Source organism: Cryptomeria japonica, unplaced genomic scaffold, assembly GCF_030272615.1.
Source record: "Cryptomeria japonica unplaced genomic scaffold, Sugi_1.0 HiC_scaffold_348, whole genome shotgun sequence".
NCBI classification, from domain to species: Eukaryota; Viridiplantae; Streptophyta; class Pinopsida; order Cupressales; family Cupressaceae; genus Cryptomeria; species Cryptomeria japonica.
The window spans coordinates 44634-57500 of record NW_026729170.1 but is presented as its reverse complement, the minus strand read 5'-3'; the positions used below and the strand labels follow the sequence as shown (position 1 = coordinate 57500).

Below are 12867 nucleotides of genomic sequence, written 5' to 3'. Positions count from 1 at the left end.
CAGTGGGGTTTCTGGTGCGCTCCGAAGTGGGGTTATTGGAGCGCATCAAAGGTGCGCAATGCTGGTGCGAACCCGGGAGCGCTCCGATGTGTGCTCCAAGGTGCGGCGTGCACGAAGTCCGAGCCCGGTTTGCCCCGGGTGCGCACCTCGCGTGCACCTTCGCCGGGGTGAGCACCTTGGTGTGCAGACCTTGGTTGGGTTGCGCGCCCTGGTGCGCACCAAGGAGCGCTCTGAAGTGTGCTCCAAGGTGCGGCGTGCACGAAGTCGGAGCCCGGTTTGCCCCGGGTGTGCACCTCGGGTGCGCACCTCGCGTGCACCTTCGCTGCGGTGGGCACCTTGGCTGGGTTGCGCGCCTTGGTGGGCACCATGCAGTGCACGAAGTCGGAGCCCGGATTGCCCCGGGCGCGCACCTCCGCCAGGGTGGGCACCTTGGTGCGCACAACTTGCCTGGGCTGCGCACCAGGAAGGGCTCAAGATGGCACCCGCGTTCCGTTTTTTTCACTATCTTTCAGAACGGAAATTTTAAAATCTCGTTTTTTTTTGCCTTTTCTGGAAATTAGTGAAGGCAGCGCATCAAAGGTGCGCAACGCTGGTGCGAACCTGGGAGCGCTCCGATGTGTGCTCCAAGGTGCGGCGTGCACGAAGTCGGACCCCGGTTTGCCCCGGGTGCGCACCTCGCGTGCACCTTGGTGCGCACACCTTGGCTGGGTTGCGCGCCCTGGTGGGCACCATGGTGCGCACCAAGGAGCGCTCCGAAGTGTGCTCCAAGGTGCGGCGTGCACGAAGTCGGAGCCCGGTTTGCCCCGGGTGCGCACCTCGCGTGCACCTTCGCCGCGGTGGGCACCATGGCGTGCACGAAGTCGGAGCCCGGTTTGCCCCGGGTGCGCACCTCGCGTGCACCTTCGCCGGGGTGGGCACCTTGGTGTGCAGACCTTGGCTGGGTTGCGCGCCCTGGTGGGCACCATGGTGCGCACCAAGGAGCGCTCCGAAGTGTGCTCCAAGGTGCGGCCTGCACGAAGTCGGAGCCCGGTTTGCCCCGGGTGTGCACCTCGGGTGGGCACCTTGGTGCGCATGCCTTGCCTGGGCTGCGCACCAGGGCGGGCTCAAGATGGCACCCGCGTTCCTTTTTTTTCACTATCTTTCAAAACGGAAATTTTAAAATCTCATTTTTTTTTGCCTTTTTCTGGAAATTAGTGAAGGCAGCGCATCAAAGGTGCGCACCTCGCTGCCCACCACGGTGCGCAACGCCGGTGGGCACCCGGGAGTGCTTCGAAGTGTGCTCCAAGGTGCTGCGTGCACGTTGTCGGAGCCCGGTTTGCCCCGGGTGCGCACCTCGCGTGCACCTTCGTCGGGGTGGGCACCTTGGCTGGGTTTGCCCCGGCTGCGCTCCGAAGCGGGGTTATTGGAGCGCCGCCTCTTTTTTTGTCGGAGCGTTTGGTGGGGTTTCTCGCATTGGCTCTTCCGAGGCCCGGTTGCCACCCTGGCGCGCACGAAGTCGGAAGTAGGGTTAATTGCCCGGGTGCGCACCTTTGCCAGGGTGGGCACCTTACCTGGGCTGCGCACCAGGGCGGGCTCAAGATGGCACGCGCGTTCCGTTTTTTTCACTATCTTTCAAAACGGAAATTTTAAAATCTCCTTTTTTTTTTGCCTTTTCTGGAAATTAGTGAAGGCAGCGCATCAAAGGTGCGCACCTCGCTGCCCACCTTGGTGTGCTCTGAGGTGCGCACCCGGGAGCGCTACGAAGTGTGCTCCAAGGTGCGGCGTGCACGTTGTCGGAGCCCGGTTTGCCCCGGGTGCGCACCTCGCCTGCACCTTGGCCGGGGTGGGCACCTTGGCTGGGTTTGCCCAGGGTGCGCTCCGAAGCGGGGTTACTGGAGCGCCCCCTCTTTTTTTGTCAGAGCGTTTGGTGGGGTTTCTCGCATTGGCTCTTCCCAGGCCCGGTTGTTGGGTGCGCTCCCACCCTGGCGCGCGCGAAGTTGGAAGTTGGGTTAATTGCCCGGGCGCGCACCTTCGCCAGGGTGGGCACCTTGGTGCGCACACCTTGGCTGGGCTGCGCACCAGGGCGGGCTCAAGATGGCACCAGCATTCCCTTTTTCTCACTATCTTTCAAAACGGAAATTTTAAAATCTCGTTTTTTTTTTGCCTTTTATGGAAATTAGTGAAGGCATCGCATCAAAGGTGCGCACCTCGCTGCCCACCTTGGTGTGCTCCGAGGTGCCCACCACGGTGCGCAACGCCGGTGCGAACCCGGGAGCGCCCCGATGTGTGCTCCAAGGTGCGGCGTGCACGAAGTCGGACCCCGGTTTGCCCCGGGTGCGCACCTCGCGTGCACCTTGGTGCGCACACCTTGGCTGGGTTGCGCGGCCTGGTGGGCACCATGGTGCGCACCAAGGAGCGCTCCGAAGTGTGCTCCAAGGTGCGGCGTGCACGAAGTCGGAGCCCGGTTTGCCCCGGGTACGCACCTCGCGTGCACCTTCGCCGGGGTGGGCACCTCGGCTGGGTTGCGCGCCCTGGTGCGCACCAAGGAGCGCTCCGAAGTGTGCTCCAAGGTGCGGCGTGCACGAAGTCGGAGCCCGGTTTGCCCCGGGTGCGCACCTTCGCCGCGGTGCGCACCATGGCGTGCACGAAGTCGGAGCCCGGTTTGCCCCGGGTGCGCACCTCGCGTGCACCTTCGGCGGGGTTGCGCGCCCTGGTGGGCACCATGGTGCGCACCAAGGAGCGCTCCGAAGTGTGCTCCAAGGTGCGGCGTGCACGAAGTCGGAGCCCGGTTTGCCCCGGGTGCGCACCTCGCGTGCACCTTCGGCGGGGTTGCGCGCCCTGGTGGGCACCATGGTGCGCACCAAGGAGCGCTCCGAAGTGTGCTCCAAGGTGCGGCGTGCACGAAGTCGGAGCCCGGTTTGCCCCGGGTGCGCACCTCGCGTGCACCTTCGCCGCGGTGGGCACCATGGCGTGCACGAAGTCGGAGCCCGGTTTGCCCCGGGTGCGCACCTCGCGTGCACCTTCGCCGGGGTGGGCACCTCGGCTGGGTTGCGCGCCCTGGTGCGCACCAAGGAGCGCTCCGAAGTGTGCTCCAAGGTGCGGCGTGCACGAAGTCGGAGCCCGGTTTGCCCCGGGTGCGCACCTCGCGTGCACCTTCGCCAGGGTGGGCACCTCGGTGCGCACACCTTCTCAATGTTTTCTTGCCTTTTCTGGAAATTGGTGAAGGCAGCGCATCAAAGGTGCGCACCTCGGTGTGCTCCGAGGTGCGAACCCGAGAGCGCTCCGAGGTGCCCACGAAGTCGAAAGTCGGGTTAATTGCATTGTTTTCCCCGGGTGCGCTCCGAGGTGCGCAACATCGGCGCGCACCAAGGAGGGCTCCGAAGTGTGCTCCAAGGTGCGCACGATGGCGTGCACCTCTGGTGCGCACGATTCGGAGCTCGGTTTGACCGGGGTGCGCACACCTTGGCTGGGTTGCGCACCTTTTGTGCGCTCCAAGGTGCGCACGAAGTCGGAGCTCGGTTTGCCCCGGGTGCGCACCTTCGCCAGGGTGCGCACCTTGATGCGCACGCCTTGGCTGGGCTGCGCACCTTGGTGGGCGCCATGGTGCGCACCTTTCGTGCGCTCCAAGGTGCGCACGAAGTCGGAGCTCGGTTTGCCCCGGGTGCGCACCTTGGTGGGCGCCATGGTGCACTCCGAGGTGCCCAAGATTGGTGCGCACCAAGGAGCGCTCCGAAGTGCGCTCCAAGGTGCGCGCGAAGTCGAAAGTTGGGTTAATTGTCCGGTTTGCCTCGGGTGCGCACCTTGCGTGCACCTTCGCCAGGGTGGGCGCCTTGGTGCGCACACCTTGGCTGGGCTGCGCACACCTTGGCACCCGCGTTTCCTTCATTTTAAATTTTTTTTTTTTACAATCTCTCAAGTGGGAAATTCTATAATCTCAACTTTTTTTGCCTTTTCAGGAAACTTTTGAATGGAGCGCATCATTGGTGCGCTCCGAAGTGTGCTCCAAAGCTCTCTCCAGCTGCGTGCACCTGCCCCGGCCGCGCACCCGGCCCCGCCCAGCTTCGCTCACCTGTCCCGGGCGTCTGGTGCGGAACCTTAGAGTAAGAAACATCACCGTGCACCTTGGCCAACGTGCGCGACTCGACCGAGCGCGCACTGGCCGAGGTGCACACCGATTTCACCTGGGTGCGCGCGCAGCACCTCGGGCGCACCGGGGTGCGCGCACAACGCCCGGGTTGCACCGTGGCCTGTGTGCTCGGGGCGCCTCGGGTGCGCGCTCGGTGTCGCCCCCGCGCGCGCGGTAGTGCGGGCAGCGCACCCCGGCCCGGCCCGGCCCCGACGAGAACGCAAACGGGCAAAAGGTTTATTCAAATAGCATTGCGACGCCCGGCGAAAAACTAAAAAAGGGTGCAACACCGGGACTTCCCGGGAGGTCACCCATCCCAGTACTACTCCGGCCCAAGCGCGCTTAACTGCGGAGTTCTGATGGGATCCGGTGCACTAACGCTGGTATGATCGCACCCGTTATGAGCTTGTCGCAGTGTGTACTTAGCAAACCGCGACCCACGTGCGAATCCACCCCGGCCACCCACCCCCGTCGAGGTGCACACCCTCCCTCGCGAAGTGCGCCCCGTTCGCCAAGTGTGAGCCCTGCCCGGGTGCGCGCACCTTGCTAGGGCGTCGGGTGTGCACCCGGCCCGGCCTACGTGCGTGCACCTGGAGGGGGCGTCGTGTGCGTGCAGTGTCCCGTCTGCAACGCGGTGCCCACACACCACCTCGGGCGCAACGACCTGCGCTCACATGTGGGCCGAGTGCACCTTGGTGCATGTTCGGGGCGCCTCGGGTGCACGCTCGATCTTGCCCCGGTGCACCAAGGCGCTCGGTTTGCCCCGGGTGCGCACTTGGTGCAAGGTGGGCACCCAAAATAGGGATCAAGCACCAAAACACAAGTTTCGGGATGCAAAATGGGACCCAAGGACCACAAATGCGTTCCAAGACCCATGATGGGTCCACGAGAACAAAAATGTGTTCCGAGACTTAATAAACAAATATTGGGTTTTAGGAGAAGAAACATGCTCTGATGCCCAAAACGAGAATCGACCCCGAAAAGGCCACAGGCCAAAAGTGGGATGCGAGACAAAAAAAAATGGGACCCGAGGACCAAAATTGGGTTCCCAGGTCGAAGACAGGGCAACCGGACAAGAAACGACCTCTAAGGCTCGAAATGAGTCCCGACGACTAAAACTTGACAAGAAGCACCCATCAGGCACCCAACTCGACACCCATGGGATGCCGACCCACCCGGGCTTCCACCTAGCACACCTTGGCACCCACCCACCCTCGCACCCAACCTCGCACCCAACTTAGCACCTTTGAACCCACATTGGCACTCACCCTGACCCTGGCACCTTGGAACCCACATTGGCACTCACCTTGACCCTGGCACCCACCTTTGCACTCACCTTGGGACCCACCCTGGCTCCCACCTCGGCACCCACCCAGACACCCACCTTGGTTCCTTGGCACCCACCTTGGATCCTTGGCACCCACCCCGACACCCACCTTGGCACGCAACTTGGCTACTTGCCACCCACCTTGGCTCCTTGACGCCCACCCCGACAACCACCCCGTGACCTACCCTGGCTAGGGTTGGTGCACACCCACCCTGGTGCCCACCTTGGCACCCACCCTATGACCCACCTTGGCACGCACCTTAGTACCCACCCCGTTACCCACCCTAGGACCCACCCCGTGACCCACCTTGGCCAGGGTGGGTGCCTTGGTGCGCACAACTTGCCTGGGCTGCACACCAGGGCGGGCTCAAGATGGCACCCGCGTTCCGTTTTTTTCACTATCTTTCAAAACGGAAATTTTAAAATCTCATTTTTTTCTTTTTTTTGCCTTTTCTGGAAATTAGTGAAGGCAGCGCATCAAAGGTGCGCAATGCTGGTGCGAACCCGGGAGCGCTCCGATGTGTGCTCCAAGGTGCGGCGTGCACGAAGTCCGAGCCCGGTTTGCCCCGGGTGCGCACCTCGCGTGCACCTTCGCCGGGGTGAGCACCTTGGCTGGGTTGCGCGCCCTGGTGCGTACCAAGGAGCGCTCTGAAGTGTGCTCCAAGGTGCGGCGTGCACGAAGTCGGAGCCCGGTTTGCCCCGGGTGTGCACCTCGGGTGCGCACCTCGCGTGCACCTTCGCTGCGGTGGGCACCTTGGCTGGGTTGCGCGCCTTGGTGGGCACCATGCAGTGCACGAAGTCGGAGCCCGGTTTGCCCCGGGCGCGCACCTCCGCCAGGGTGGGCACCTTGGTGCGCACAACTTGCCTGGGCTGCGCATCAGGAAGGGCTCAAGATGGCACCCGCGTTCCGTTTTTTTCACTATCTTTCAGAACGGAAATTTTAAAATATCGTTTTTTTTTGCCTTTTCTGGAAATTAGTGAAGGCAGCGCATCAAAGGTGCGCAACGCTGGTGCGAACCTGGGAGCGCTCCGATGTGTGCTCCAAGGTGCGGCGTGCACGAAGTCGGAGCCCGGTTTGCCTCGGGTGCGCCCTGGTGGGCACCATGGTGCGCACCAAGGAGCGCTCCGAAGTGTGCTCCAAGGTGCGGCCTGCACGAAGTCGGAGCCCGGTTTGCCCCGGGTGTGCACCTCGGGTGGGCACCTTGGTGCGCATGCCTTGCCTGGGCTGCGCACCAGGGCGGGCTCAAGATGGCACCCGCGTTCCTTTTTTTTCACTATCTTTCAAAACGGAAATTTTAAAATCTCATTTTTTTTTGCCTTTTTCTGGAAATTAGTGAAGGCAGCGCATCAAAGGTGCGCACCTCGCTGCCCACCACGGTGCGCAACGCCGGTGGGCACCCGGGAGTGCTTCGAAGTGTGCTCCAAGGTGCTGCGTGCACGTTGTCGGAGCCCGGTTTGCCCCGGGTGCGCACCTCGCGTGCACCTTCGTCGGGGTGGGCACCTTGGCTTGGTTTGCCCCGGCTGCGCTCCGAAGCGGGGTTATTGGAGCGCCGCCTCTTTTTTTGTCGGAGCGTTTGGTGGGGTTTCTCGCATTGGCTCTTCCGAGGCCCGGTTGCCACCCTGGCGCGCACGAAGTCGGAAGTAGGGTTAATTGCCCGGGTGCGCACCTTTGCCAGGGTGGCACCTTACCTGGGCTGCGCACCAGGGCGGGCTCAAGATGGCACGCGCGTTCCGTTTTTTTCACTATCTTTCAAAACGGAAATTTTAAAATCTCCTTTTTTTTTTGCCTTTTCTGGAAATTAGTGAAGGCAGCGCATCAAAGGTGCGCACCTCGCTGCCCACCTTGGTGTGCTCTGAGGTGCGCACCCGGGAGCGCTACGAAGTGTGCTCCAAGGTGCGGCGTGCACGTTGTCGGAGCCCGGTTTGCCCCGGGTGCGCACCTCGCCTGCACCTTGGCCGGGGTGGGCACCTTGGCTGGGTTTGCCCAGGGTGCGCTCCGAAGCGGGGTTACTGGAGCGCCCCCTCTTTTTTTGTCAGAGAGTTTGGTGGGGTTTCTCGCATTGGCTCTTCCCAGGCCCGGTTGTTGGGTGCGCTCCCACCCTGGCGCGCGCGAAGTTGGAAGTTGGGTTAATTGCCCGGGCGCGCACCTTCGCCAGGGTGGGCACCTTGGTGCGCAAACCTTGGCTGGGCTGCGCACCAGGGCGGGCTCAAGATGGCACCAGCATTCCCTTTTTCTCACTATCTTTCAAAACGGAAATTTTAAAATCTCGTTTTTTTTTTGCCTTTTATGGAAATTAGTGAAGGCATCGCATCAAAGGTGCGCACCTCGCTGCCCACCTTGGTGTGCTCCGAGGTGCCCACCACGGTGCGCAACGCCGGTGCGAACCCGGGAGCGCCCCGATGTGTGCTCCAAGGTGCGGCGTGCACGAAGTCGGACCCCGGTTTGCCCCGGGTGCGCACCTCGCGTGCACCTTGGTGCGCACACCTTGGCTGGGTTGCGCGGCCTGGTGGGCACCATGGTGCGCACCAAGGAGCGCTCCGAAGTGTGCTCCAAGGTGCGGCGTGCACGAAGTCGGAGCCCGGTTTGCCCCGGGTGCGCACCTTCGCCGCGGTGGGCACCATGGCGTGCACGAAGTCGGAGCCCGGTTTGCCCCGGGTGCGCACCTCGCGTGCACCTTCGCCGGGGTGGGCACCTCGGCTGGGTTGCGCGCCCTGGTGCGCACCAAGGAGCGCTCTGAAGTGTGCTCCAAGGTGCGGCGTGCACGAAGTCGGAGCCCGGTTTGCCCCGGGTGTGCACCTCGCGTGCACCTTCGCTGCGGTGGGCACCTTGGCTGGGTTGCGCGCCTTGGTGGGCACCATGCAGTGCACGAAGTCGGAGCCCGGTTTGCCCCGGGCGCGCACCTCCGCCAGGGTGGGCACCTTGGTGCGCACAACTTGCCTGGGCTGCGCACCAGGAAGGGCTCAAGATGGCACCCGCGTTCCGTTTTTTTCACTATCTTTCAGAACGGAAATTTTAAAATATCGTTTTTTTTTGCCTTTTCTGGAAATTAGTGAAGGCAGCGCATCAAAGGTGCGCAACGCTGGTGCGAACCTGGGAGCGCTCCGATGTGTGCTCCAAGGTGCGGCGTGCACGAAGTCGGACCCCGGTTTGCCCCGGGTGCGCACCTCGCGTGCACCTTGGTGCGCACACCTTGGCTGGGTTGCGCGCCCTGGTGGGCACCATGGTGCGCACCAAGGAGCGCTCCGAAGTGTGCTCCAAGGTGCGGCGTGCACGAAGTCGGAGCCCGGTTTGCCCCGGGTGCGCACCTCGCGTGCACCTTCGCCGCGGTGGGCACCATGGCGTGCACGAAGTCGGAGCCCGGTTTGCCCCGGGTGCGCACCTCGCGTGCACCTTCGCCGGGGTGGGCACCTTAGTGTGCAGACCTTGGCTGGGTTGCGCGCCCTGGTGGGCACCATGGTGCGCACCAAGGAGCGCTCCGAAGTGTGCTCCAAGGTGCGGCCTGCACGAAGTCGGAGCCCGGTTTGCCCCGGGTGTGCACCTCGGGTGGGCACCTTGGTGCGCATGCCTTGCCTGGGCTGCGCACCAGGGCGGGCTCAAGATGGCACCCGCGTTCCTTTTTTTTCACTATCTTTCAAAACGGAAATTTTAAAATCTCATTTTTTTTTGCCTTTTTCTGGAAATTAGTGAAGGCAGCGCATCAAAGGTGCGCACCTCGCTGCCCACCACGGTGCGCAACGCCGGTGGGCACCCGGGAGTGCTTCGAAGTGTGCTCCAAGGTGCTGCGTGCACGTTGTCGGAGCCCGGTTTGCCCCGGGTGCGCACCTCGCGTGCACCTTCGTCGGGGTGGGCACCTTGGCTGGGTTTGCCCCGGCTGCGCTCCGAAGCGGGGTTATTGGAGCGCCGCCTCTTTTTTTGTCGGAGCGTTTGGTGGGGTTTCTCGCATTGGCTCTTCCGAGGCCCGGTTGCCACCCTGGCGCGCACGAAGTCGGAAGTAGGGTTAATTGCCCGGGTGCGCACCTTTGCCAGGGTGGGCACCTTACCTGGGCTGCGCACCAGGGCGGGCTCAAGATGGCACGCGCGTTCCGTTTTTTTCACTATCTTTCAAAACGGAAATTTTAAAATCTCCTTTTTTTTTTGCCTTTTCTGGAAATTAGTGAAGGCAGCGCATCAAAGGTGCGCACCTCGCTGCCCACCTTGGTGTGCTCTGAGGTGCGCACCCGGGAGCGCTACGAAGTGTGCTCCAAGGTGCGGCGTGCACGTTGTCGGAGCCCGGTTTGCCCCGGGTGCGCACCTCGCCTGCACCTTGGCCGGGGTGGGCACCTTGGCTGGGTTTGCCCAGGGTGCGCTCCGAAGCGGGGTTACTGGAGCGCCCCCTCTTTTTTTGTCAGAGCGTTTGGTGGGGTTTCTCGCATTGGCTCTTCCCAGGCCCGGTTGTTGGGTGCGCTCCCACCCTGGCGCGCGCGAAGTTGGAAGTTGGGTTAATTGCCCGGGCGCGCACCTTCGCCAGGGTGGGCACCTTGGTGCGCACACCTTGGCTGGGCTGCGCACCAGGGCGGGCTCAAGATGGCACCAGCATTCCCTTTTTCTCACTATCTTTCAAAACGGAAATTTTAAAATCTCGTTTTTTTTTTGCCTTTTATGGAAATTAGTGAAGGCATCGCATCAAAGGTGCGCACCTCGCTGCCCACCTTGGTGTGCTCCGAGGTGCCCACCACGGTGCGCAACGCCGGTGCGAACCCGGGAGCGCCCCGATGTGTGCTCCAAGGTGCGGCGTGCACGAAGTCGGACCCCGGTTTGCCCCGGGTGCGCACCTCGCGTGCACCTTGGTGCGCACACCTTGGCTGGGTTGCGCGGCCTGGTGGGCACCATGGTGCGCACCAAGGAGCGCTCCGAAGTGTGCTCCAAGGTGCGGCGTGCACGAAGTCGGAGCCCGGTTTGCCCCGGGTACGCACCTCGCGTGCACCTTCGCCGGGGTGGGCACCTCGGCTGGGTTGCGCGCCCTGGTGCGCACCAAGGAGCGCTCCGAAGTGTGCTCCAAGGTGCGGCGTGCACGAAGTCGGAGCCCGGTTTGCCCCGGGTGCGCACCTTCGCCGCGGTGCGCACCATGGCGTGCACGAAGTCGGAGCCCGGTTTGCCCCGGGTGCGCACCTCGCGTGCACCTTCGGCGGGGTTGCGCGCCCTGGTGGGCACCATGGTGCGCACCAAGGAGCGCTCCGAAGTGTGCTCCAAGGTGCGGCGTGCACGAAGTCGGAGCCCGGTTTGCCCCGGGTGCGCACCTCGCGTGCACCTTCGGCGGGGTTGCGCGCCCTGGTGGGCACCATGGTGCGCACCAAGGAGCGCTCCGAAGTGTGCTCCAAGGTGCGGCGTGCACGAAGTCGGAGCCCGGTTTGCCCCGGGTGCGCACCTCGCGTGCACCTTCGCCGCGGTGGGCACCATGGCGTGCACGAAGTCGGAGCCCGGTTTGCCCCGGGTGCGCACCTCGCGTGCACCTTCGCCGGGGTGGGCACCTCGGCTGGGTTGCGCGCCCTGGTGCGCACCAAGGAGCGCTCTGAAGTGTGCTCCAAGGTGCGGCGTGCACGAAGTCGGAGCCCGGTTTGCCCCGGGTGCGCACCTCGCGTGCACCTTCGCCAGGGTGGGCACCTCGGTGCGCACACCTTCTCAATGTTTTCTTGCCTTTTCTGGAAATTGGTGAAGGCAGCGCATCAAAGGTGCGCACCTCGGTGTGCTCCGAGGTGCGAACCCGAGAGCGCTCCGAGGTGCCCACGAAGTCGAAAGTCGGGTTAATTGCATTGTTTTCCCCGGGTGCGCTCCGAGGTGCGCAACATCGGCGCGCACCAAGGAGGGCTCCGAAGTGTGCTCCAAGGTGCGCACGATGGCGTGCACCTCTGGTGCGCACGATTCGGAGCTCGGTTTGACCGGGGTGCGCACACCTTGGCTGGGTTGCGCACCTTTTGTGCGCTCCAAGGTGCGCACGAAGTCGGAGCTCGGTTTGCCCCGGGTGCGCACCTTCGCCAGGGTGCGCACCTTGATGCGCACGCCTTGGCTGGGCTGCGCACCTTGGTGGGCGCCATGGTGCGCACCTTTCGTGCGCTCCAAGGTGCGCACGAAGTCGGAGCTCGGTTTGCCCCGGGTGCGCACCTTGGTGGGCGCCATGGTGCACTCCGAGGTGCCCAAGATTGGTGCGCACCAAGGAGCGCTCCGAAGTGCGCTCCAAGGTGCGCGCGAAGTCGAAAGTTGGGTTAATTGTCCGGTTTGCCTCGGGTGCGCACCTTGCGTGCACCTTCGCCAGGGTGGGCGCCTTGGTGCGCACACCTTGGCTGGGCTGCGCACACCTTGGCACCCGCGTTTCCTTCATTTTAAATTTTTTTTTTTTACAATCTCTCAAGTGGGAAATTCTATAATCTCAACTTTTTTTGCCTTTTCAGGAAACTTTTGAATGGAGCGCATCATTGGTGCGCTCCGAAGTGTGCTCCAAAGCTCTCTCCAGCTGCGTGCACCTGCCCCGGCCGCGCACCCGGCCCCGCCCAGCTTCGCTCACCTGTCCCGGGCGTCTGGTGCGGAACCTTAGAGTAAGAAACATCACCGTGCACCTTGGCCAACGTGCGCGACTCGACCGAGCGCGCACTGGCCGAGGTGCACACCGATTTCACCTGGGTGCGCGCGCAGCACCTCGGGCGCACCGGGGTGCGCGCACAACGCCCGGGTTGCACCGTGGCCTGTGTGCTCGGGGCGCCTCGGGTGCGCGCTCGGTGTCGCCCCCGCGCGCGCGGTAGTGCGGGCAGCGCACCCCGGCCCGGCCCGGCCCCGACGAGAACGCAAACGGGCAAAAGGTTTATTCAAATAGCATTGCGACGCCCGGCGAAAAACTAAAAAAGGGTGCAACACCGGGACTTCCCGGGAGGTCACCCATCCCAGTACTACTCCGGCCCAAGCGCGCTTAACTGCGGAGTTCTGATGGGATCCGGTGCACTAACGCTGGTATGATCGCACCCGTTATGAGCTTGTCGCAGTGTGTACTTAGCAAACCGCGACCCACGTGCGAATCCACCCCGGCCACCCACCCCCGTCGAGGTGCACACCCTCCCTCGCGAAGTGCGCCCCGTTCGCCAAGTGTGAGCCCTGCCCGGGTGCGCGCACCTTGCTAGGGCGTCGGGTGTGCACCCGGCCCGGCCTACGTGCGTGCACCTGGAGGGGGCGTCGTGTGCGTGCAGTGTCCCGTCTGCAACGCGGTGCCCACACACCACCTCGGGCGCAACGACCTGCGCTCACATGTGGGCCGAGTGCACCTTGGTGCATGTTCGGGGCGCCTCGGGTGCACGCTCGATCTTGCCCCGGTGCACCAAGGCGCTCGGTTTGCCCCGGGTGCGCACTTGGTGCAAGGTGGGCACCCAAAATAGGGATCAAGCACCAAAACACAAGTTTCGGGATGCAAAA

General features: G+C 63.5%; 2 non-coding genes across 2 annotated transcripts; both read right to left on the bottom strand.

The window, feature by feature from the left end:
- Nucleotides 1–4383: 4383 nt before the first annotated feature.
- Nucleotides 4384–4502, bottom strand: LOC131870800 (5S ribosomal RNA). The gene has a single exon (XR_009369102.1). It is a non-coding gene; the product is annotated as a 5S ribosomal RNA (ribosomal RNA).
- A 7804-nt stretch (nucleotides 4503–12306) lies between these two features.
- LOC131870793 (5S ribosomal RNA) lies at nucleotides 12307–12425 on the bottom strand. Its single transcript, XR_009369095.1, has one exon. It is a non-coding gene; the product is annotated as a 5S ribosomal RNA (ribosomal RNA).
- Nucleotides 12426–12867: the final 442 nt, after the last annotated feature.